General features: G+C 45.8%; 1 pseudogene across 1 annotated transcript; it reads left to right on the forward strand.

Moving 5' to 3' along the window:
• Positions 1–203: 203 nt before the first annotated feature.
• Positions 204–13,057, forward strand: LOC311128592 (2-hydroxyacyl-CoA lyase 1-like; annotated as a pseudogene). Its single transcript has 9 exons — positions 204–219; positions 8,690–8,765; positions 8,925–8,997; positions 9,186–9,263; positions 9,440–9,534; positions 9,834–9,946; positions 10,553–10,688; positions 11,036–11,141; positions 12,932–13,057. The product of its transcript is annotated as a 2-hydroxyacyl-CoA lyase 1-like (transcript).
• The last annotated feature ends 10,234 nt before the right edge of the window (positions 13,058–23,291 follow it).

The following is a 23,291-nucleotide window of genomic DNA, read 5'->3' on the forward strand; positions in this document are numbered from 1 at the left end:
ATTGCAGATGAGCAGACATGAGTTTAGTGCCAAGTGCATGGATATTGTAGCATGGGTGATGGAGTCTACATCCACTGTGGTTGTTCCCGCCCTTGACCTCACCATGCAGATAGAGCTCTCTGATTCGCCAAGCTCTTCTGGATCAGGAAGTAATGAGGCAGGAGAGGTGACCTCTCTTGGCCGCAGCGTCAGATTCAGCTGTAATGGAGGACCCAGCAGGTGCACCAGCGCAAGAACTGCCTGCAGCACACGCACTCCCACGCCTTTCCCCTCCTCTCACAGGTACCTAGCCCTATCCCCTCCTCTCACAGGTACCTAGCCCTATCCACGCATCTCACAGGTACCTAGCCTTATCCACGCCTCTCACAGGTACCTAGCCCTATCCATGCCTCTAACAGGTACCTAGCCCTATCCATGCCTCTCACAGGTACCTAGCCCTATCCGCTCCTCTCAAAGGTACCTAGCCCTATCCTCTCCTCGCACAGGTACCTAGCCCTATCCCCTCCTCTCAAAGGTACCTACCCCTATCCCCTCCTCTCACAGGTACCTACCCCTATCCACGCCTCTCAAAGGTACCTAGCCCTATCCTCTCCTCGCACAGGTACCTAGCCCTATCCCCTCCTCTCAAAGGTACCTACCCCTATCCCCTCCTCTCACAGGTACCTACCCCTATCCACGCCTCTCAAAGGTACCTAGCCCTATCCCCTCCTCTCACAGGTACCTACCCCTATCCACGCCTCTCAAAGGTACCTAGCCCTATCCCCTCCTTTCACAGGTACCTAGCCCTATCCCCTCCTCTCACAGGTACCTACCCCTATCCACGCCTCTCACAGGTACCTAGCCCTATCCCCTCCTCTCACAGGTACCTAGCCCTATCCCCTCCTCTCACAGGTACCTAGCCCTATCCCCTCCTCTCACAGGTACCTACCCCTATCCCCTCCTCTCACAGGTACCTACCCCTATCCACGCCTCTCACAGGTACCTAGCCCTATCCCCTCCTCTCACAGGTACCTACCCCTATCCACGCCTCTCACAGGTACCTAGCCCTATCCCCTCCTCTCACAGGTACCTAGCCCTATCCCCTCCTCTCACAGGTACCTAGCCCTATCCATGCCTCTAACAGGTACCTAGCCCTATCACCTCCTCTCACAGGTACCTAGCCCTATCCACGCCTCTCACAGGTACCTAGCCTTATCCATGCCTCTCACAGGTACCTAGCCCTATCCATGCCTCTAACAGGTACCTAGCCCTATCCATGCCTCTCACAGGTACCTAGCCCTATCCCCTCCTCTCAAAGGTACCTAGCCCTATCCTCTCCTCTCACAGGTACCTAGCCCTATCCCCTCCTCTCAAAGGTACCTAGCCCTATCCTCTCCTCTCACAGGTACCTACCCCTATCCCCTCCTCTCACAGGTACCTACCCCTATCCACGCCTCTCAAAGGTACCTAGCCCTATCCCCTCCTTTCACAGGTACCTAGCCCTATCCCCTCCTCTCACAGGTACCTACCCCTATCCACGCCTCTCACAGGTACCTAGCCCTATCCCCTCCTCTCACAGGTACCTAGCCCTATCCCCTCCTCTCACAGGTACCTAGCCCTATCCCCTCCTCTCACAGGTATCTAGCCCTAACCCCTCCTCTCACAGATACCTAGCTCTATCCCCTCCTCTTTTTGCAGGTATTTCCTGTTATAGGTACAAATATCCATTCCAGATCCACTTAGTGAGAAATACTACTTAGATACTACACAACCACTCTAAAACGTTTACTCTGAAGGTTAATGTTTGCTCTGAGTGTGGTTTGAGATGGTTCACAATGCTTCCTTTGAATAATAATAACAAGGTTGAGTTTGTGTCCCAAATTCTTGGATCATATTTTTTATTTTGTTACCATATACTATTCATTTATGTTGTGCATTCTGCAGGTCCATGACCTCTTTGCTAAGTGAGAACGAAGAGCGATATGTCTCCTCACCTGAGGGTGGCGATAGAGAGATGAGACACAGACAACACTCAGCACCACTGAGATCTGTGTTTGGCATCTCTGAGGACTCTGTCTTCGACATGGTCCAGAGCGGCCAGTCGCAGGGTGACATCGTACCGCTGCCCAAACGGAGTAGACAGGAGAAATACAGACCTAGCAAAATGTCAACGGACGGCAAGTTTATGATGGGTATTGTCGAGTTGGTTATAAACCTTCTCAACTCCAGATTGGCTGAGCTAATGCGAAGTGTCAGTCAGGGAACTCTAGTTCTGCTGACTGGAAGTATCTCAGCAAGTCAACAGTTTGCCCAAGAGATGCTAAGCATGGCGACTTCTAAGATGTATTCCCATGCCATAGAGCATATTGCGCTCGGCCACAAGTCTCCCCTTGAGTTAGAGAGGGAGCTTGAGGCCATCTTGGGTCCTCTGGCTGGACAGGTCATAGTCATCATCATAGATAGCATCATCAAGGCTAAAGCCAACGGAGGAAATGAGGGGAGAGCGTCCAGCCCCTTGACCTATTTTCTAACTGCCATTTCGGCAGAAATACAAAGCCTAGTGGTTCACAGATCGGCTAGCAGACCATCCACCAGACTGTCCAACAACGACCCACTGCTGAACATTTCCAAGTCAAAGGTCTTAAGATCAGTTCTGCTCAAAATGGCAGAGCTCTTTGGCCAAGGTCCAAGTGAAACCTGTCTAGTTCCACTAGTCCAGAGTCAGTCCAACAACTCCATTTGCGACTGGACTGTGAATGCAGGCACCATTCATCCAAGTACATTTCTGTCCGACAACAGAGTGACAGAAGTGTCATCCGATGTTGTGGATCTTGTACTTGAGGTTTTTTGGATAACAGGATTTTTGGATAACAGGAACCGGTCAAGGCCACAGAGTGCCTGCTCCCACAACTCAGCTAGTGGAGCAATAGATATGAGAGCTCTTGCTGGGGACTTGGTCAGACAGGTGTCTGTCAAACTCAGCCCATTTGTCTCTGAGAGTCAACTCTCCACCATGTCCATGACAGATCTGTCATCATCTTTTTCTGACTCCACCTTGAAGCAGTTGTGTTCTCGCTCTGTTGTTGCTCTGGCAACTGCCTGTCAAGCAATCAAAACAGAGCTTGAGAACCAGAGACCTACCAACCTGGCAGCCAGAGACCTACTATCGTCTCTGGTAGAGACCATTGAGGACATGGATATCTCTGACATCCTCCAGGGCCCGTCGGCCATTTTGGAGGAGGCTGCTGTGATAAAGCACCCAGAGATGTCCACCTCGACAATATACAGATCTCTGCTTCTCGACTCATCTCTCGCCTCCTCTAAGATGGTCACTGAGAGCATTATCTTCAACAACCCATGCCCATCAGAGGAGAATGTGAGTATTCAGAAGGAGCTCCCTGCTGATAAAGTTGACATCCTCCATGGTCAACCAGTGGAGGAGTATATTGTCAAAGCTGAGCAATGCATCACTCAGGTCATTCAGGATGCAGCTGTGACATATACTGCTGCGCTGGATAAAACCGACACTTGTGGGAAACTGTCGGAAATCCTATCTGTCCATGTTTCCTCAGAGAATATTGAGGAGGCATCCTCTGATCTCTTTGGTGGAATTATTTCCGACCTGCATGAGGTATCTGAGGTCAATAAGGCCTCCATGCGTACGAAATCAGGTCGCAAAATGTTCTGGGTGGAAGTGAGTTCAGGTTCCCAGAAGATTTATACCAAAACCCTGGACAAACTAAGGAAGCTGTTCACCTCCCACCATCTCACTGAGGGAAAAAATACTCCTGTGCAAATCGAGCTTTCTGCAACTGGACTACTTGTAACTGAGGCCACTGTGCAGGAATCTCCTGTAACTGAGGCCACTTTGGCAGTGTCTCCTGTACAGAAGACAGACAGTAAGACCCTTCTAAGTCCCCAGCCTCAGCCTACCAGCTCACCCTCGACACCTGCACTAAAGGGGTAATCAAACAGGTGATCTCGGTGCTGAGGGTGGACACTTCAAAGGAAGACTGCTCCGCTTCCGTTGGGGAGAGCACGTCAAATTCATCCTTCGACTTCAACCAGAAGTTGGACTCGATAATTTCGAAATTGGAGGACCTCACCATTTCGAGTGATGTGACATCAGCCGAGATTGCCACACTCACGCGATCTCTTAGTGCAGCCAGCAGAACCTCTAACATTTCCATCCAGAGCTTTCACAGTGCTGAGTTCCGAGCTAAGGCCAAACACATTGTGAGTGAGACCATTCTCAGAGCTGCTAGCAAAGCCAGCCATTCTTTGCTACAGAGCATGCCTAGCACCACCTTCTCACACCATGCAGTTTCTACAGCCGAAGATATAGTAAATATTATCATGCAAGACCTTGAAAGTGTATCCCAGTACACTGTGGACGACGCAGACTCCTTCCCACTAGGAGAGAAAAAGCTGGAGTTCCAGCTCAAACCCAGAGTTGTCTTTGACAACTTATTGGATGCTGCTCAAACCATGTACCACAGAGTAAAGGATAGACTGAACATCTTTTTCTATTTTCCACCAGTGTCAGTCACCACAGCCAAATATGTGCTGGACTCCGCCCCTGTGGAGACACTCAGACATTCTAAGTCCGCTGACACTGCTCTTGTTGAGGACAGGAGCCGCCCTCCGTCTGTGAGAAGTGAGAAGCCTTTGTCAAAAGTCTGTTTGGCTAAAAGGTCTAAAGCCCTTGTGTCTTCGAGTGGCTCTTCAACAGACCACCATATAATTGACACATGCAGTGAGGATGTCACTCTGCCCACCAGGAGTATGTCAGTTGTGAGCAACAACAGTTTGAAGAGAGCCTCTCCTCTCCACGGCAGTGGATTGAGTGAAAGTTGCAAACCTCTTGTGGCTCTAAAAGACGTAACAGTGGCAGTCAGCCAAGAAGGCTTTAGCAAAACTGCAAAGAAGACGCTCAGCTTGATCCTAAATGTGATCAAGTGTAGAGTGGCCAACTCTGAGAGTTCATCTGTTGGGCAGATTGCAAGTGAGGAGTGTCTGATAGCCACTAACATGTTAGACTCTGTACTGGAGAGCCTTGACCAGTTGCCTGACATGAGCGCTGCCGATAAAATCACAAGGACAGAATCCCATACCTCTATCGCAATGGACGAGACAGGTTCACGGTCAACGCTTGTGAGCCAACAAGAAATAAACATATCTGACACCAATATCATAGTGAAAACTATAATGGACACATTGAAGACGGACGACCCAGAGATGACTTCAGCAGAAGAACATCTGGATAGGCTCCTGTCAGTTGAAGCCCTTCAAGGTGCATCTGGCAACCTGATCGCAAAGGTCCATGGTCTCATTCAGGAGATAACCATAAACCGCCAGCTTCAATCCATGGTTGGCCACAGAAGCCTCTCTCAACCAGCGCTGCCTAAACCAGCCCTGAGGAAGCTGTCAAAGGACGATGCCTCAGAGCTCATTTACAACTTTGCCCAGACTTCTGTTAGGAGACTCCTGGGGCAGTGTATGGGAAGGCCTATGCCACCATCGGCTGAAATGGTTTTGGATCAGGTCATCAAGTTGATGACAGACGTGGTGATGGACAGCCTGACTTATGTGTCCAAGTCTACAATGGAGGATGGTAAGTGAAAGTACCTATTTTCATCTGCATAGGACTTAATTGTAACATGATGCTCAATACATTGCGTTTTATGATGTGAAATTCACTGGTTGTGTCCAAAATGGCACCTTCTTCCATATTTAGTGCACTACTTTTGACCAGACCCTATGGGCCCTGGTCAAAAGTAGTGCACTATAAAGTGAAGAGAATGCCATTTGGGATGCAGTGACTGACTTCAATGGCTGCGTCCTCTTCTCCCAGTTATTGTACACAGGTCGGTCACACTAGCGTGCTCTTCTCACTCAGACACCAGCAATGCCACAAGTGACATCACTCATGGTGTTGTAGCTGACCTTAATGCTACTGAGGAATTCCCTGCCAGGAGCCTTAGCCCGGCTGATGTAAAGGCTGACGGCATGGCCCGTCTTCCCTCTGCCAGAGGGGAAGAGACTAAGAAGAACAGGAAGTGGCGTTTCCTACCGAAAATGCATAAGTTTCCAAAGATCATGATTAAGGTAGGGTGCTCTGTGTTTTGAGATTACCTCTGTAAGGCAGGGCTGAAATTTACCCTACAGATTCACTACACCCCTATTGTCTCTCAGCATTAGAACAAAACTGTTGTCATTGTCTTTAGGAGGTTGAGTGAGGACGCTGTAATGCAATCCTAATACACATGGGAGAGTCCCAAATGGCACCCTATTCCCTATATAGTGCACGACTTTTTACCAGAGCTCTCTGGGCCCTTGTCAAAAGTAGTGCCTTACGTAGCGAATAGGGTGCCTTTTAGGATGCACACTCTGTATTTTACACAGGCTCAGTTGTCCTGATGTGTTTTGTCAACAGCTGTTCAAGACAAAAGGGGAACCGAAGAGACACCCTGAACAGGATGCGCTGCCTACCAAACATCTCAGAGAGACTCATATTTCACAGGGTAAGTGATAAGCATCGATAATGTCATATCGATGTATCACCCTATGACAAGCTTGTTAAAACAGTGACAACAGATACAGGCAGACCGACGGACAGACATGCAGACAGACAGGCAGACTGACAGGCAGACGGATGGGCAGACAGACATACAGGCAGACAAAAAGACAGGCAAACAGGCAGACAGACAGACGGACAGGCAGACGGACAGGCAGGCAGGCAGACAGACAGACAGACTGACGGACAGACAGACAGACAGACAGACAGGCAGACAGGCATACAGACGGACAGACAGGCAGACGGACAGACAGGCAGACAGGCAGACAGACGGACAGGCAGACGGACAGACGGACAGACACAAACACACACATTCATTTTCTGATTATGAAATGTTCTCATGACAGATGCTGAGTGTGAGGTTCCAGAGGTTCCATCCACTTCCCCACCCAAGGAGGACCTGACAACCACACCGGCCCCTGCTCCCCAGGAGTCCCAGTCCCGTAAACGCCCACTCATAGTCAGGGTGTTACACGCTCTCTCCAGAGCCATCTCCAAACCATTCACAGGAGCTTCTGGGAAGAATAATTAGCCAAATGCCTGATTTTATTAATATGATATTTTAATCAGAGCCTTTATTTAATAAAACATTACTGCATTGATTTCTGTCTATAGTAGTCTTCATGTATGTGCAAGATAACGGTAAAGTACTTCAAACCACATAGTCAAAAGTATTCATAGTGAAGTACCGTTTATGATTATTGATTGTGGAAATACACATAATACAGAAAAGTTGTTGTCACATATAAAGACAGACATAAAGGAGAACTCCGTAGACCAGTCACATTCTCAAGCCATAACTAAATCCATGAATGGATCTCCTATAAGATGACAGGAGAACATTTGTAACACTTTCTATGAAGCCTATATCTATAATGCACACACTCAAGTCATTTACATTTTACATTTTAGTCATTTAGCAGAAGCTCTTATCCAGAGCGACTTACAGATAGTGAGTGCATACATTTTTTTTTTCATACTGTCATACACTCATAATGACTTAACTGAGTTAAGTGTTAAGTAAAGTGCAGTTATAAACACATAATGAGGGCTTATTATGTATTTCTTGCAATAAAAAAAGAAAAATGCTACTAGTTTATTAAATATTCATGACTGCTATTGCACGGCTCATGTCCACACTTCTGTACAATAGGGGGCAGTAATGCACCATAACGTTGGATGCCAACTGCCTATAAACCCCACTGAAGAAGAAAAAGCTACTCATGTAATGCATGCTGGAAAGCAGACAAAACTAATGATTTGCAAGAGATCTAAACACGATTTATAAGCTACTGAACAACAAGTCCAAGAAATCATTGCTAACCGCGTTTGCACTTTGAACAGATTTCTCGACAATAATAATGGAAGATGTGACTGGGGCTCAGCTCATTGCAGAGGCACTAAAAGCTCAGGTGAAGTGTGTGCAATATATATAAAACAGTGTTATACTGTGTAACCGTGTTGCTAATAATATATTAGTCGCTGATCATGTCCTTGGCAGTGAGAATGTAACACTATGAGTTGTGAAAGTGTGCCATAGGTCATTGCACTGGTATAGCTAACTATTAATATTGTTGTAGAAAAACATTTAGATGTTTATGTGGAATAGTATATGTTAACACCCTTGTTGATGCATGCCAATGTGTGTGTCAATGCAAAGAAAATCTAAACTACATTGTAACAATTCATATACAATTCAGTATGAAAATGTATGCACTCACTAACTGTAAATCGCTCTGGATAAGAGCGTCTGCTAAATGACTAAAAATGTTTAAAAAAAGGTAAATATACTGTATCTACATGTAACTCTCTACAGAATGTAGAATATATGTTTGGAATAGTTGGTGTTCCAGTCATTGAAGTAGCTAAGGCAGCTCAAGCCTCAGGAATCAAGTATGTGGGAATGCGCAATGAACAAGCCATAAGCCACCTTTTTATTACTAAACCAGCTCTCCCCAAATCATGTGATATTAACTACCCGTACATAGACTACAGGAGCGTGTAGTGTGTGAGGGTCAGTTTCATAGCTTTTTTGCATTGCTAATTATGTCTGCCTGTCTGTCTGACCCTTTGTGTGTCTGTCTGCCTGTCTTCCTGTCTGTCCCTCTGTCTGTCTGTTCCTCTCCAGTCCAGGTGCGTGTCTGGTTGTGTCTGGACCGGGACTCATCCATGCACTTGGTGGAATGGCCAACGCTAACATGAACTGCTGGTATGCTAGAACTCCACAAACAGAAGACCCTACTACTCATGTTCAGTGGTCCTTTCAAAAGAAGGGATGCTATCCGCACACTGCAAAAAATGATCTGAGGACTCCAAACTATCTCAGATTGTCAGTTGATGTCATTGTGTGATACCTCTCTCTCTGTAGGCCTGTGATTGTTATTGGAGGCTCCTCCGATCAAAACCAAGAGACCACTGGGGCGTTTCAAGAGTTTCCACAGGTACCGATTGAACCATGATATTTATGACATTTGAACATTAGGGGGTTGTTTCCCAGGACACAGATTAAGCCTAGTCATGGCCTAAAAAGCAAACTCAATAGAGAATCTCTGTCTGGGAAACTGGCCCTAGCAGTTTAATTGCTGAAAGAGGAAATAATTTGTTATTTGTGGTCCTCTTTCTCTGTCAGGTGGAGGCATGCAGATTGTACAGTAAGTTCTCTGCTAGGTCTAGCAGTCTGGATATGATCTCCTCAGTGGTAGAGAAGGTATACAGTCTACTCTGACTCCCTCTGTGTAGTCCTCTTCATATCATTTGGTATCACCTGCAATTGTCTTTTTTCTGACCTCTAATTTTCCAGCTTAGCAAGGTACCTTAACTGCTTCATAAGAGCACAGCACAGCCTTAATTGATCTGAATTTAAGGGTGTTTGGTATGTCTAAGGCAGCACGCACTAGCATGTATGGACGTCCAGGTGCTGTATACGTAGACATATCTGGGGACATGGTCAATGCTAAATTGGACAGGAGCAGAGCCAGGTTAGTGGCCATCACTGTCTTTCATCCATTTAAAATGTATACTAATGTGTTACTGTTGAATATGTATACCTCTGAATTCACATCACCGTAGTCATTTTTATTTTATCTTGTTATACCTTTTAACGTCTGAAGTGAACCAGAAATTAAATTACTTAGAAAATATAGCACTATATCAAAATATTCTCATCAGAGAATAGCAATAAGCCTCGATAGACCTTCATGGTTTATTTACATATGCAATAAAGTTGCTAGGTAACATGTTTAATGTTTGACCTATTATTTATTATTTCCTTTGTCAGAGAGGTGCCCTGTAGTCCACCTCCTCCTGTGAGTATGGCTGACCATATGGTGATCACAGAAGCACTGGCGGTCCTGAAAGGAGCCAAACGGACTTTACTCATCATTGGCAAAGGTAGGCATTGCTTTTTTAATAGCCAGATAATCTGGGGGAAACAGAACTAAAATCTTGCATAATTGCGTCAGATACTTGGATAAGGTCTGGGGAGATGTTAAGAGAAAGATACTAACTTCACTTGCGAACTCTCCACCCCCCTAAACGGAAACTCTCTGCAAGTTTCCGGCAAGTTTATGGGCCAAATGTCCCCTCCCGTTCTGAAATTGAAAAGATGCGAGCACCTGCGAAATCGGGATTTGTCCAAATGATTAGTGGTGAAAAATCAGCGTACCGGAACAAAGTTGTCACATCCCATTCTGTTGACAGACGCTACTTCCAGTTATGTTACGTGCGTCTGTCCAAGAGAGATCAATAGCCAGCTGAGACGCACTGTAACACATATAGCACTGTACCACGGTTCAGTTGAAAACTGGGCCACGTTCAGTCGACAAATGTTGTTGACATGATTTCTCATTCTACCTGTCTGAGAGGCACGTTCGTTCTACATGCTATATTTCTATCTGAACGTTGCACAACGTTTTGCTCAGCTGAATGCATCCCAGTTGTGAAGACAAGTCTGTTGAAATCCGTGTGGCAGTGCCCTCTGTCTGTGTCCCTCTGCAGGTGCAGCCCATTGAAGAGCAGAGGGGGCTCTGAAGGAGCTGGTGGAGGGGTGTGACCTGCCCTTCCTGCCCACCCCCATGGGTAAAGGGGTGCTGCCTGACGATCACCCCAACTGTGTTGCTGCTGCCCGCTCCAGGTCAGCCTCTCCTTCTCTCAGCTGGCATCATATTCATGTACAGACCATTGACTGTATAAGTAGGACCAAGAATTTCCCTGACCATTTGAACGGACCACGAAACTCCTGAAATCCCTATCTATAACTAGTCTCTCCTGGCCAGGTCATGTCAATGTAAACTGGTGTCAATCAAACAACTACACTACTCCTATAACTAGCCTCTTTTCATTACATTTTGTTTTGTCCCTGCTCTCCTCCTCCTCTCTTCCTATCCTCCTCCTCCTCTCTTCCTATCCTCCTCCTCCTCTCTTCCTCCTCCTCCTCCTCTTCCTATCCTCCTGGTTCTATGGTCTTGGTGGGGACTGCAGAGCTCTGCTCCAGTCTGATGTTGTGGTCCTACTTGGTGCCAGACTCAACTGGATCCTGCACTTTGGCCTTCCCCCCAGGTTTGACACCCAAGTAAAGGTCATCCAGCTAGGTCAAAGGTCACCAGTAGGGTTTCTTTTTTTTCCTTCTTTTTTTCGGATTCCAGATTTTCTGCTTATTCCGTTCTGATTTCTGGAATCTTCCAACAGGGATTTCTGGGAATTTGGGGAAAGTAACTGTAATTTTGCAACCCTAGTCACAGGTCATTTCATAGTGAACTACATTTCATTGTAACCAGGTATAAAGGTATTTGACTCAGTCTATTGGATTTAGTCTATCAATTATATAGCTTCTCTATAAGTCTTTGTGGTCTCTCCAAATAATTTCATGGCTGTCTTAGTGCTGTACAGTACATCTATATTTAAGCAATAAGGCCCGAGGGGGTGTGGTATATGGCCAATATACCACGTCTAGGGGCTGTTCTTAAGCACGATGCAACGCAGAGTGCCTCGACGATACAGCCCTTAGCCGTGGTATATTGGCCCTATACCACAAACCCCAGAGGTGCCTTATTGCTATTATAAACTGGTTACCAACGTAATTCGAACAGTCAAAATAAATTTCAAATCAAATCAAATCAAATTTTATTGGCCACATGCGCCGTAATACAACAGGTGCAGACATTACAGTGAAATGCTTACTTACAGCCCTTAACCAACAGTGCATTTATTTTAAACAAAAAAGTAAAAATAAAACAACAACAAAAAAAGTGTTGAGAAAAAAAGAGCAGAAGTAAAATAAAATAACAGTAGGGAGGCTATATATACAGGGGGGTACCGGTGCAGAGTCAATGTGCGGGGGCACCGGCTAGTTGAGGTAGTTGAAGTAATATGTACATGTGGGTAGAGTTAAAGTGACTATGCATAAATAATTAACAGAGTAGCAGCAGCGTAAAAGGATGGGGTGGGGGGGCAGTGCAAATAGTCCGGGTAGCCATGATTAGCTGTTCAGGAGTCTTAAGGCTTGGGGGTAGAAGCTGTTGAGAAGTCTTTTGGACCTAGACTTGGCACTCCGGTACCGCTTGCCGTGCGGTAGCAGAGAGAACAGTCTATGACTAGGGTGGCTGGAGTCTTTGACAATTTTGAGGGCCTTCCTCTGACACCGCCTGGTATAGAGGTCCTGGATGGCAGGAAACTTGGCCCCAGTGATGTACTGGGCCGTACACACTACCCTCTGTAGTGCCTTGCGGTCGGAGGCCAAGCAGTTGCCATACCAGGCGGTGATGCAACCAGTCAGGATGCTCTCGATGGTGCAGCTGTATAATTTTTTGAGGATCTGAGGACCCATGCCAAATCTTTTCAATCTCCTGAGGGGGAATAGGCTTTGTCGTGCCCTCTTCACGACTGTCTTGGTGTGTTTGGACCATGATAGTTCGTTGGTGATGTGGACACCAAGGAACTTGAAGCTCTCAACCTGTTCCACTACAGCCCCGTTGATGAGAATGGGGGCGTGCTCAGTCCTCTTTTTTTTCCTGTAGTCCACAATCATCTCCTTTGTCTTGGTCACGTTGAGGGAGAGGTTGTTATCCTGGCACAACACGGCCAGGTCTCTGACCTCCTCCCTCAACGTGACCCATGTTATACGGTCAGATATACCACAGCTTTCAGCCAATCAGCATTCAGGGCTCGAGTCACCCGGTTTATAAAAGGGAACGTGTGTGTGTCAGCCTTAGCATTATGTGGTGGTGCCTGGTTATTTCTGTTGTGTTTAGCTTGAGGTTTGGCCACTCCTCCAGCTGCTGTTACATATGTCACGCACGGCGCTCTTCCTGTCGTGTCGTTGCTGGTATGTTGTAGTAACGTTCCACATACGTTATTTATGTCAAGGTCAATGTCAAGGTTGATCTGTGTGCTGAGGAGATGGGGAACAACGTGCAACCTGCTGCTGCTCTCCTGGGGGACATCAATACTATTGTCAAGCAGGTAACACAACACAGTCCTGGGGGACTGGAGATCCTGGTTTGAATCCAGGCTCTGTCGTAGCCGGCCGCGACCGGGAGACCCATGGGGCGGCGCACAATTGGACCAGCGTCGCCTAGGGTAGTGGAGGGAATGGCCGGCTCAGTTCGTAGAGCATGGTGTTTGCAACGCCAGGGTTGTGGGTTCGATTCCCACGGGGGGTATGAAAAAAAAAAGTTACGTATGCACTAACTGTAAGTCGCTCTGGATAAGAGCGTCTGCTAAATGACTTAAACATGTTAAATGTAGAGGGCCCCGTAAACAGTTCCACAAACGTCAGCATGAGTGCGCTGACTGTGGAAGCACTAATCACTGGACCAAAGCTCACTGTCAGATGCACCAGCTGTGCGTCAAGCAGGGACGGCTTGTTCAATAGGGCGATATGGGCGACGCACTGCCAAACGGGAAAAGGAAGGGATTTTTTTTCTAATCAATTATATCACGGCAACAGCAGTTATCAGTGTTCACGTCTGATCTGCCAGCCACTAAATGTCAAATCAGGCTAAAGTCGTGCTTCAAATGGCCCCGCCCGTTTTTTGGGCGATTTCAGTCAGGTTGAAAATCGCCCAGAAGTCTCTCATAGCCTGTCATGTAAAATCTATTTTTTTCACATTTCAAAGCTTTCAATACATTCTCTATGGGTGTCTGTGGGCATGCACTTACGCGCTTTCGTCATACGTGACGTAACGTTGAACGTAACTAAGACAATGGCGGCTAGCAGCGTCTATGTTGCGACCTGCAGTGTGGCGTTATTTTATGTTTTTAATTTGTAGACTTAGTTTACAAACATTCTGCAAACATTCTGCTTTGGACTGATCTTCGGTTTTGGACTGATCTTGTTGATCGTGTACATACCCGCTACGAACGGACTAAATAATGAAAACGCTGCTGGCAGCGGAATCCCAATACAGCTGGGAGACTTGGCTTGATGACAGAGTCCCGGACAGAGAGGTGGAGCCGGCCGGCTTCACCCTGGTCAGAGCGGACCGCGATCCTGGTAAGAGAGCGACTCTGTACCCCGACATTGAACTGCTTTCTGTGTCATTGAACCTTACTATTGTTGATAAAACAAGTTTACTGGAGAACGGAGACCAAGTAGAGACTTTTGGACAAGGTGGATAATTGTATAATATAAGGCAGTTTATTCAGAGGTAAAGATATCTGGAATCGCGTGCACGGACCCGTTCGTCAAACTCGTAGGGAGTTTATCAGAAGAGCCCCTAAACATTGTGTGCTGACATTTTATACAATAAAATGAAGTAGGTTGAATCTAGTAGTTCTGATCTTCTGATTGGTCCTGATGAGTTGGGCGAGGTCACCTCCAGGCTAGTGTCACTGTTGCATTGGCTCTGAGTCGGGTTCTCTGTCTTCAGATGTTCAGCCTAAGAGAAGAGGATTTGTGTGTGTGTGTGTGTGTGTTTGTTATCAGTGTGTGTGTGTGTGTGTGTGTGTGTGTGTGTGTGTGTGTTTGTTATCAGTGATGATGTGTGTGTGTGTGTGTGTTTATCAGTGATGATGTGTGTGTGTGTGTGTGTGTGTGTGTGTGTGTGTGTGTGTGTGTGTGGGTGTGTGTGTGTGTGTCCTCAGGGCAAGAACTCGTGAGTTGGAAGAACTGAGAGACCTATGGCGTGGGTGTTATCCTTAGCCACCTGCTGACAAGGCTGACAAGATAGGACTCTTGTTCATTGTATTGAATACAAAGGCCCAACACAAAATGGGTCATGCACAAGATTTTAGTCAGACCAAGCTATAACATTATATATTTACTACGACAGTACATTCAACCAAAAGCTAATATAACAAAGGCATCAGAGATTATTTATAATCTGTCACAGAAACTGGAATCCATCTCCCCAGATCAGTCAATAAATGCTTCTGGTATTGACTTATATGCTGCCCCTGTCTTCATGTTGTTGCTGGACATATCTTTTTTAAAATGTGTGTAGGTCACCTAAATCATCAGAAAAATTGCCCCTCCTGAGAATTTTTTCAGGAGCCGCCACTGGCGTCAAGTGCTTTTCTCCGGGCCACATGAGCTTTGACTGTAGTGAGGCTGGGCAGCGACAGAACCCTGGATGTGGACAGACTGGCAGGTCTCAGGAAAACTAGAAAGCCTCCGTTCTGAGGAGGGCAATGTGGGGCATTCTTATTTTTCCTCCACTGATGATGATATCCAATCTGTTTATTCTTACTTTTGTGAGTCAGTACCCAAGAACAACACAGTCATTTTTCAGAACACAATGAGAATTAATCAGAAAGACAGTTTGTTTTACACCACTGTGCTAGTACAGGATAAAGTTGAGCTGAAGGGGATGTTAGATAGTGGGTCCATGGCTACTACTCTGCGCGCAGATATTGTACCTCGGTTGAGGGAGGCAGGAGTGGTAGAGGGGAACTTTCTAGCTCCTTCAGACATTATCCTGGTGGATTGTGGTGGGAACAAACTAGCCCAGTGGGCATGTGTGACTTAAAAATGCAACTTTATGGCTTCTGTTATGTAGTCCCAGTGCTTATTGTTGATGGGCAGGTTGATGAACTCATTGTGGGAACTAATGTGTTGAAGTCTCTGATTAGACAGTGAGTTTCTATGTGCTCACGCAGGTGCCCGAGAGCTGTGGCTGCACCAAGGGCTAAGCTATTGTGTGTTGTCTCTTCGTGTACAGGTATGTCATTTATTTTGTCAGAATTATGTTGTATATCATTTTACTTGTATTGTATAGTGTGTTGTTAGGCACGGAATGTGTGCATGCAGCACCTGTTCTCTTTTGCCTGACCTTCAACTAGCAAGGTGCCCGAGAGCTGTGGCTGCACCAAGAGCTAACATATTGTGTGTTGTCTCTTCGTGTGCAGGTCGAATAAAAATTATCCAACCATCAGAATTCCAGTTGTGGCAGTGTCCTAATTACGTGACCTGCCGACTGGTCAGCTCAAGCCGACCGCCGGAGCTGTGCATGTGGATGAGGTGCACGACCTGCGCATGTGAATTTGTTGATGGCTTACTGTAAGTGAATATATACTGTAAACAGTGAAAGTGAATGTAGCATATTCATTAGATACAGGTATTCGTGCTTATTTGTATGTTTTGGATGAATTTGTTTATTGCATTAATTTTTTGGGGTATTTAAATGCACTAAATTACATTGTATTTTAGTGCTCTGTTGAGCCATGGAAGATTCTCAAATCCATAAGACGTGTTATGCTGGGGATTTTAGTGTGGGTAGAGGGAGGGGTGTCCTTCCATTTACACCAATTGTACAGTCAGCTCCTGGGAGTAGAGCGTTTGCTAGTCCTGAGTTTGCAAGCACTGGGAGGGGTAGGCTGTTTGTTCCACCTGACCAGGGTATCCCACCTCTGTCTTTTGAAGTACCATCATCCACAGTACTCGGTGATAATGGGATGCCTCCGAGTCAGCTTAGTGACCTTATTAAGCAGATTGGTTCAGAGATAGGAGAATCTATCAGAGCGAGTTTACTGCAGCCTGGGGTTTCAAGTCTTTCTCCTGCCCGTCCCCCTCACCAACCCCAGCAGTTTCCCCTGCCTGAGCAGTGTGGGTCAACCTTTATTGATGCGTCCAAGCTGAATCTGGTTGTGAAGTCAGATGTTAGTGCTCCACCTCTTTTTAGGGGTGATGGCTCAGATAAGTACTCTGTCCTGGAGTGGGAGGAGTTAATGGAAGTCTACCTAGAGAAGAGGGGTTACACTGGGTCTGGGAATGTTGGGGAGGTGATGTCTAGGCTCATGGGGAGGGCACGGGATGTGACCAAAGTCTGGAAGCGTAACAACCTTGTTGTCACAGATGTTAAGGCGGTGTTCAGTGTTTTCAAGCAACACTTTGGGGATACTGTCTGCTCAGGTATGCCATTAGCTGATTTCTATTCAATCAAACCATAAGCTAATGAGGGTCCAATAGATTTCTGGATTAGGCTTAACAAAGCTGCAGAGGCAGCGGAACAGTACCTTGTGAGTGAGGGCAGGACCTTACCCAATCAGTGCTCAGAGTTGGCAGTCATGTTTGTACGCAACTGTCCTGATAAAGAGTTGGCCCAAGTGTTCAAGAGCAAACCCATTCGTGACTGGACAGCCAGTGAGGTACAGGATCGGTTGGATGACCTGTTAAGGGAACGTAAAGCATGTAGAACACAACTTTCACAGCAGGTTGCTGCTGTTTTTGACTGCCCTCAGGAGGGAGTGGGTCCTGTGAAAAGACCTAATGTGTCATCTTTTTCTCAATGTGGCCGTGAACCAGACCTGGCACCATCTGTATCTGAGGGTGGGACATTAAAGAAAGTTTTGACTTTGTTAGAGAAGGCTCTGGTCAGCAATACTCAGTCTGTGAGTGGCGCAGTGGTCTAAGGCACTACATCGCAGTGCTAGCTGTGCCACTAGAGATCCTGGTTCGAATCCAGGCTCTGTCGTAGCCGGCCGCGACCGGGAGACCCATGGGGCGGCGCACAATTGGACCAGCGTCGCCTAGGGTAGTGGAGGGAATGGCCGGCTCAGTTCGTAGAGCATGGTGTTTGCAACGCCAGGGTTGTGGGTTTGATTCCCACGGGGGGTATGAAAAAATTTAATAACGTATGCACTAACTGTAAGTCGCTCTGGATAAGAGCGTCTGCTAAATGAGGGCAATGTGGGGCATTCTTATTTTTCCTCCACTGATGATGATATCCAATCTGTTTATTCTTACTTTTGTGAGTCAGTACCCAAGAACAACACAGTCATTTTTCAGAACACAATCAGAATGACAGTTTGTTTTACACCACTGTGCTAGTACAGGATAAAGTTGAGCTGAAGGGGATGTTAGATAGTGGGTCCATGGCTACTACTCTGCGCGCAGATATTGTACCTCGGTTGAGGGAGGCAGGAGTGGTAGAGGGGAACTTTCTAGCTCCTTCAGACATCATCCTGGTGGGTTGTGGTGGGAACAAACTAGCCCAGTGGGCATGTGTGACTTAAAAATTCAACTTTATGGCTTCTGTTATGTAGTCCCAGTGCTTATTGTTGATGGGCAGGTTGATGAACTCATTGTGGGAACTAATGTGTTGAAGTCTCTGATTAGACAGTTCAAATCAAATGACAGCTACTGGCGGGTGGCGGGTACACCAGGTTCCTCTAGCCAGTGTGATGTCAAATCTGGAGAGATGGAGAGGAGACTCCATCCCAGATAAAGTGGGCACCATTAAGTTGAAGATAGCAGTAACGCTCCAACCCATGAGTGAGCATCTGGTGTGGGGCCGCCTACCGCCAAAGACAAAACTCTCTGTGGGCAGTACTGTTGTTGTCGAGCCCAGCACGTCTCGTTGTGTGAATCGACACATACTAGTGGGGAGAGTAGTTACGCCTCTGTGGGGGGATGGATGGCTCCCTGTGAAGATTGTGAATCCAACAACATCGGCAGTTACCCTGAGACGAAATGCTAAAGTGGCGGATGTGTACCCTTGCATTGCATTGGAGTATTTTAATGATGTCAAGCAGCAAGCAGCTCATCAGAATGTGGCAAAGGCTCAATGTGACAGATCACATGGCAGTCTGACAGCTAAGAGTTCAGTTGGTGGCAGTGTAGATAATGGCAACAGTACACTGAGGAATCTTGGACTTCAAGGCCTGTCTGTTGAGGAGTGTCCAGTTTCACAGTTCTGGAAAGATAAACTTGTCAACTTAATTGGGAAGACATAGCCTAGATTGTGGCGAGGCAAAGGAGTTCTGCCTTCGCATACGGCTGACTGATGACCGCCCATTTCGATGACCTTATCGTAGGCTGTCTCCAGCTCATTACCAAAAACTCAGGGAAACACTGGATGATATGGAGGAAAAGGAAATCGTCAGAAAATCCAGCAGCGAGTATGCCTCACCATTGGTGCTGGTATGGAAAAAGAATGGGGACTTGCGCCTATGTACTGACTTCAGGTGGTTAAATGCCCGCACAGTAAAGGATGCTCATCCCCTGCCTCATCAGGCTGATGTACTGGCCGCGCTGGGAGGTAATGCCTTCTTCAGCACAATGGATTTGACGTCAGGGTATTACAACGTGCCACTGCATGAAGAGGACAAGAAATACACTGCCTTTTCCTCCCCTTTAGGTCTGCACGAGTACAATCGGTTACCTCAGGGCCTCTGCAACAGCCCGGCTACTTTTATGAGAATGATGCTGACCATCTTTGGTGACCAAAACGTTCTAAGTCTCCTTTGTTACTTGGATGATCTGATGGTTTTTGCTAAGACGGAGGAAGAGAGTCTGCAGAGACTTGAGATGGTTTTTCAGCGGTTGCAGGCGCACAACCTTAAACTGTCTCCGTCTAAGTGCAAGTTTCTGAGGAGGTCTGTAAAGTTTTTGGGCCACATCATTTCTCAGGAGGGTGTAGCCACTGACCCTGCTAAAGTTCAAACCATTTTGAATGTGACTGAGAGTGAAGCTGAGAGTGAAGCTGATGGTGTCACACCGTCTCCTATCAAAATAGGTTCTTTCCTTGGTATGGTAGTATACTATTAGCACTACATTGAGAATTGTTCCATGGTTGCTAGGCCATTGTTTCAGCTAACTACAGGTCAGAAGAAGCCTAGGAGAGGCAAGGGTAGGAAGAGGCCTGGTCCCCCTCGCAGGCTCACTGCTGCAGACTGGACTGCCGAATGTCGACTCGCTTTTGAAGCTTTGAAATCAGCACTAGTTGACCAGGCACTGCTGGTTCATCCAGATTTTTCTCAGCCATTTCTACTTTCCGTGGATGCATCTACTAGTGTTTTGGGAGCTGTACTATCACAAGTGCAAGATGGGAAGGACATAGCCAGGCCGATAGCTTTTGCTAGTAAATCTCTTAATCATGCACAATCCAAGTATCCTGCTCACCGGCTGGAATTTCTAGCCATGAAATGGGCCATTCATGATAAATTCAGCCATTGGCTGCGAGGGCATAAGTTTACTGTGTGGACCGACAACGATCCACTCAAATATATTCTTACAAAGCCGAGACGATGCATGCGAGCAGAGATGGGTTGCAAAGCTGGCACCCTTTGAGTGGCGCAGTGGTCTAAGGCACTGCATCGCAGTGCTAGCTGTGCCACTAGAGATTCTGGTTCGAATCAAAGGCTCTGTCGTAGCCGGCTGCGACCGGGAGACCCATGGGGCGCCGCACAATTGGCCCAGCGTTGTCCAGGGTAGGGGAGGGAATGGCCGGCAGGGATGTTGCTCAGTTGGTAGAGCATGGCGTTTGCAACGCCAGGGTTGTGGGTTCGATTCCCACGGGGGGCCAGTATGAAAAATAAAAATGATGTATGCACTCACTAACTGTAAGTCGCTCTGGATAAGAGCGTCTGCTAAATGACTAAAAATGTAAAATAAAAATGATATCCAGTACATACAGTGGGGAGAACAAGTATTTGATACACTGCCGATTTTGCAGGTTTTCCTACTTACAAAGCATGTAGAGGTCTGTAATTTTTATCATACATACACTTCAACTGTGAGAGACGGAATGTAAAACAAAAATCCAGAAAATCACATTGTATGATTTTTAAGTAATTAATTTGCATTTTATTGCATGACATAAGTATTTGATACATCAGAAAAGCAGAACTTATTATTTGGTACAGAAACCTTTGTTTGCAATTACAGAGATCATACGTTTCCTGTAGGTCTTGACCAGGTTTGCACACACTGCAGCAGGGATTTTGGCCCACTCCTCCATACAGACCTTCTCCAGATCCTTCAGGTTTCGGGGCTGAGATCCCCAAAGCCTACAAGAATTCTGATAGTGAAACTCCACTCAGCTGGGATGGTGCTGTGCCTGATGTTGTTAACTTGGTTGAAGATGCTTTGTCAGTCTGGTCTGTGACAATCTACCAGGATTCTGATCAGTCGTCTGACACTACTAGTGTTGAGTCGGAAATTGAAAGTGTGCTGGCTCCGGATATGCTGATCTGTAGTACTCCCCAACCTGAGGTTAGACCTTTGAGCACGGTTGGTGCTGTCCGTGACATTCCTGCTAGGTTTTTGGGTGAGGGTGTTCGGACTAGACTAGGTAGATTTATTAATCCAGTGAATAGGCTAATCCAAACTATGTCTACACAGGAAATGAAACAATTCTTGGTTTCTCAGTGACGGTAGGATATTGCCTACCTTTTCTTTGTTGTGTGTATGTGGTAATCTAAGTGGGTCTTAGAGTGATTTGTGGGTTTGTCTAATATTTTTGACAATTCATGTAACTTTGTGTGTAGTTCATCAGCATAAAATGTATTTGGCATTTTTTGTATAGGGTTGAATAAGGGATTAGCTACCTCTTATTTTTCCTAATCCTTCACGGGATAGCTTTCCAGCTGATCGACCATTTGTGGGTCTAGAATTAAGGGACTACACTGGGTTACTCTGTCGCCCTGTGGGTGTGGAATGTTTTTTTTCTTTCTTTGCTTTGTTACCTTCGAGGTTATGTGTTTTGTTTTGTGTTTATAATATAGTGTAAAACAGTAGGGGTGAATGTAGTAGTGTGATGTTGTTCCCCTAGATTATGCACCAAATTGCACACAAGGACAGTTCAACTAGGCCAGGTCAAGAGGGGATGTTAATAAGTTAATAATAATAATAATAATAATATTAATTCAATGTGGTTTTTATTTAATTACAGCTGCATAGCTAATGTAATTTTTTGGTGTACAAACATTTTTATATATCTATATTGTAAATACACCTAATTGTAAAAGTTGTGTATATTTTGGTTTGGTCCATCGCGGGTTATCTGTATTTATGTACCCTCTTATTGTTCTCTTTTGCCTGTCCTTCAACTAGCAAGGTATGTTGTCCTTGGCGCCGTAATTTGTCAATATAAAACTGTGGTAAAGTTACACAAAGTGCTGTTACGCAACTATAGGTTTTGTTACAATGTGGACAATATAAAGATTTATGTTAACAACTTTCACCAAGCTCGCTAATTTGGGTACCTATTGTAACTCGGGAGTATTTGGGTCAGTGTTTGAGTGAGTTTCTATGTGCTCACGCAGGTGCCCGAGAGCTGTGGCTGCACCAAGGGCTAACCTATTGTGTGTTGTCTCTTCGTGTACAGGTATGTCATTTATTTTGTCAGAATTATGTTGAATATCATTTTACTTGTATTGTATAGTGTGTTGTTAGGCACTGAATGTGTTTATGCAGCACCTGTTCTCTTTTGCCTGACCTTCAACTAGCAAGGTGCCCGAGAGCTGTGGCTGCACCAAGGGCTAACATCATTTTTTTGTCTCTTCGTGTGCAGGTCGAATAAAAATTATCCAACCATCAGAATTCCAGTTGTGGCAGTGTCCTAATTAAAAGTACACAACGCAGAACGAACCACGCTGCATATGCATAATGATGTAGTAAACAACATCGCTCTGCGTGGGAACTTTTGGTGGGGGGGAAGTAGACTTTATAAGTCTCCATGGTGGGTAAAGACCATCACTTCGTTGTCTTGTTGGGAATAGTAATAATTTGTGACAGTACGCATTGTATTAGTCTAACGGTTGTTTTTAATTTAGTTTCTCACATTAAACAGACATTTGAGAAGGATTTGAGAAGCGAATTGCTTGCAGTTGTACCTATGACACACAGACACACTAAAGCTGTACAGTGTAGTTAGAAAAGTCAATTTACATTATTTGCAGATGTGTTCCCTTTTATTTACAAATCGAAAAATGTAACATTTGAAATGAATGTGGCAGAACAGTTAAGCATAGAGTTCCTGTGGGAGTCTTCTCCTTCAGTCTTTTTGCCTCCTATGCCTCGTTTCCTATTAGATGGGATTTTCCCAATGCCAAGTTCACCTGAGACAGCCGCTATCCAGTGTCATGTGTTGCTGAATTACAGATCTCGCTATCCCAATGTCGCTGCTGTCCATGGTGCTGAAATATCCAATCTCGGCTATTTGCATACATAGGACCATCCACACTTGACACCACACACACAAGTTAATGCTAATATCACACACACTTTTGAACATTGCACAACCTGCAACAAGACACTGAAACAGCACTTAATTTCAAGTTTGTTTGTTTCTGAATAAAGATGCGAAGAATGAAATCAATGTGTGGAAGGAGATTGGACAATGTATAGGCATTCCCTATAGCTATATTTGACTGGAGCATGATCAGATTGCTTTGTTTCAGCCAGAATGGAAATTTGGTCTGAGAAACTATGCCCATTATAGCATGACTATTTCAGACAGAATTCACTTAATATTGTCTGTAAAAATATAAATAAGGCAATGTTTATATGACCCCC

Source organism: Coregonus lavaretus, assembly GCF_964263955.1.
Source record: "Coregonus lavaretus genome assembly, chromosome: 4".
Taxonomy (NCBI): Eukaryota; Metazoa; Chordata; class Actinopteri; order Salmoniformes; family Salmonidae; genus Coregonus; species Coregonus lavaretus.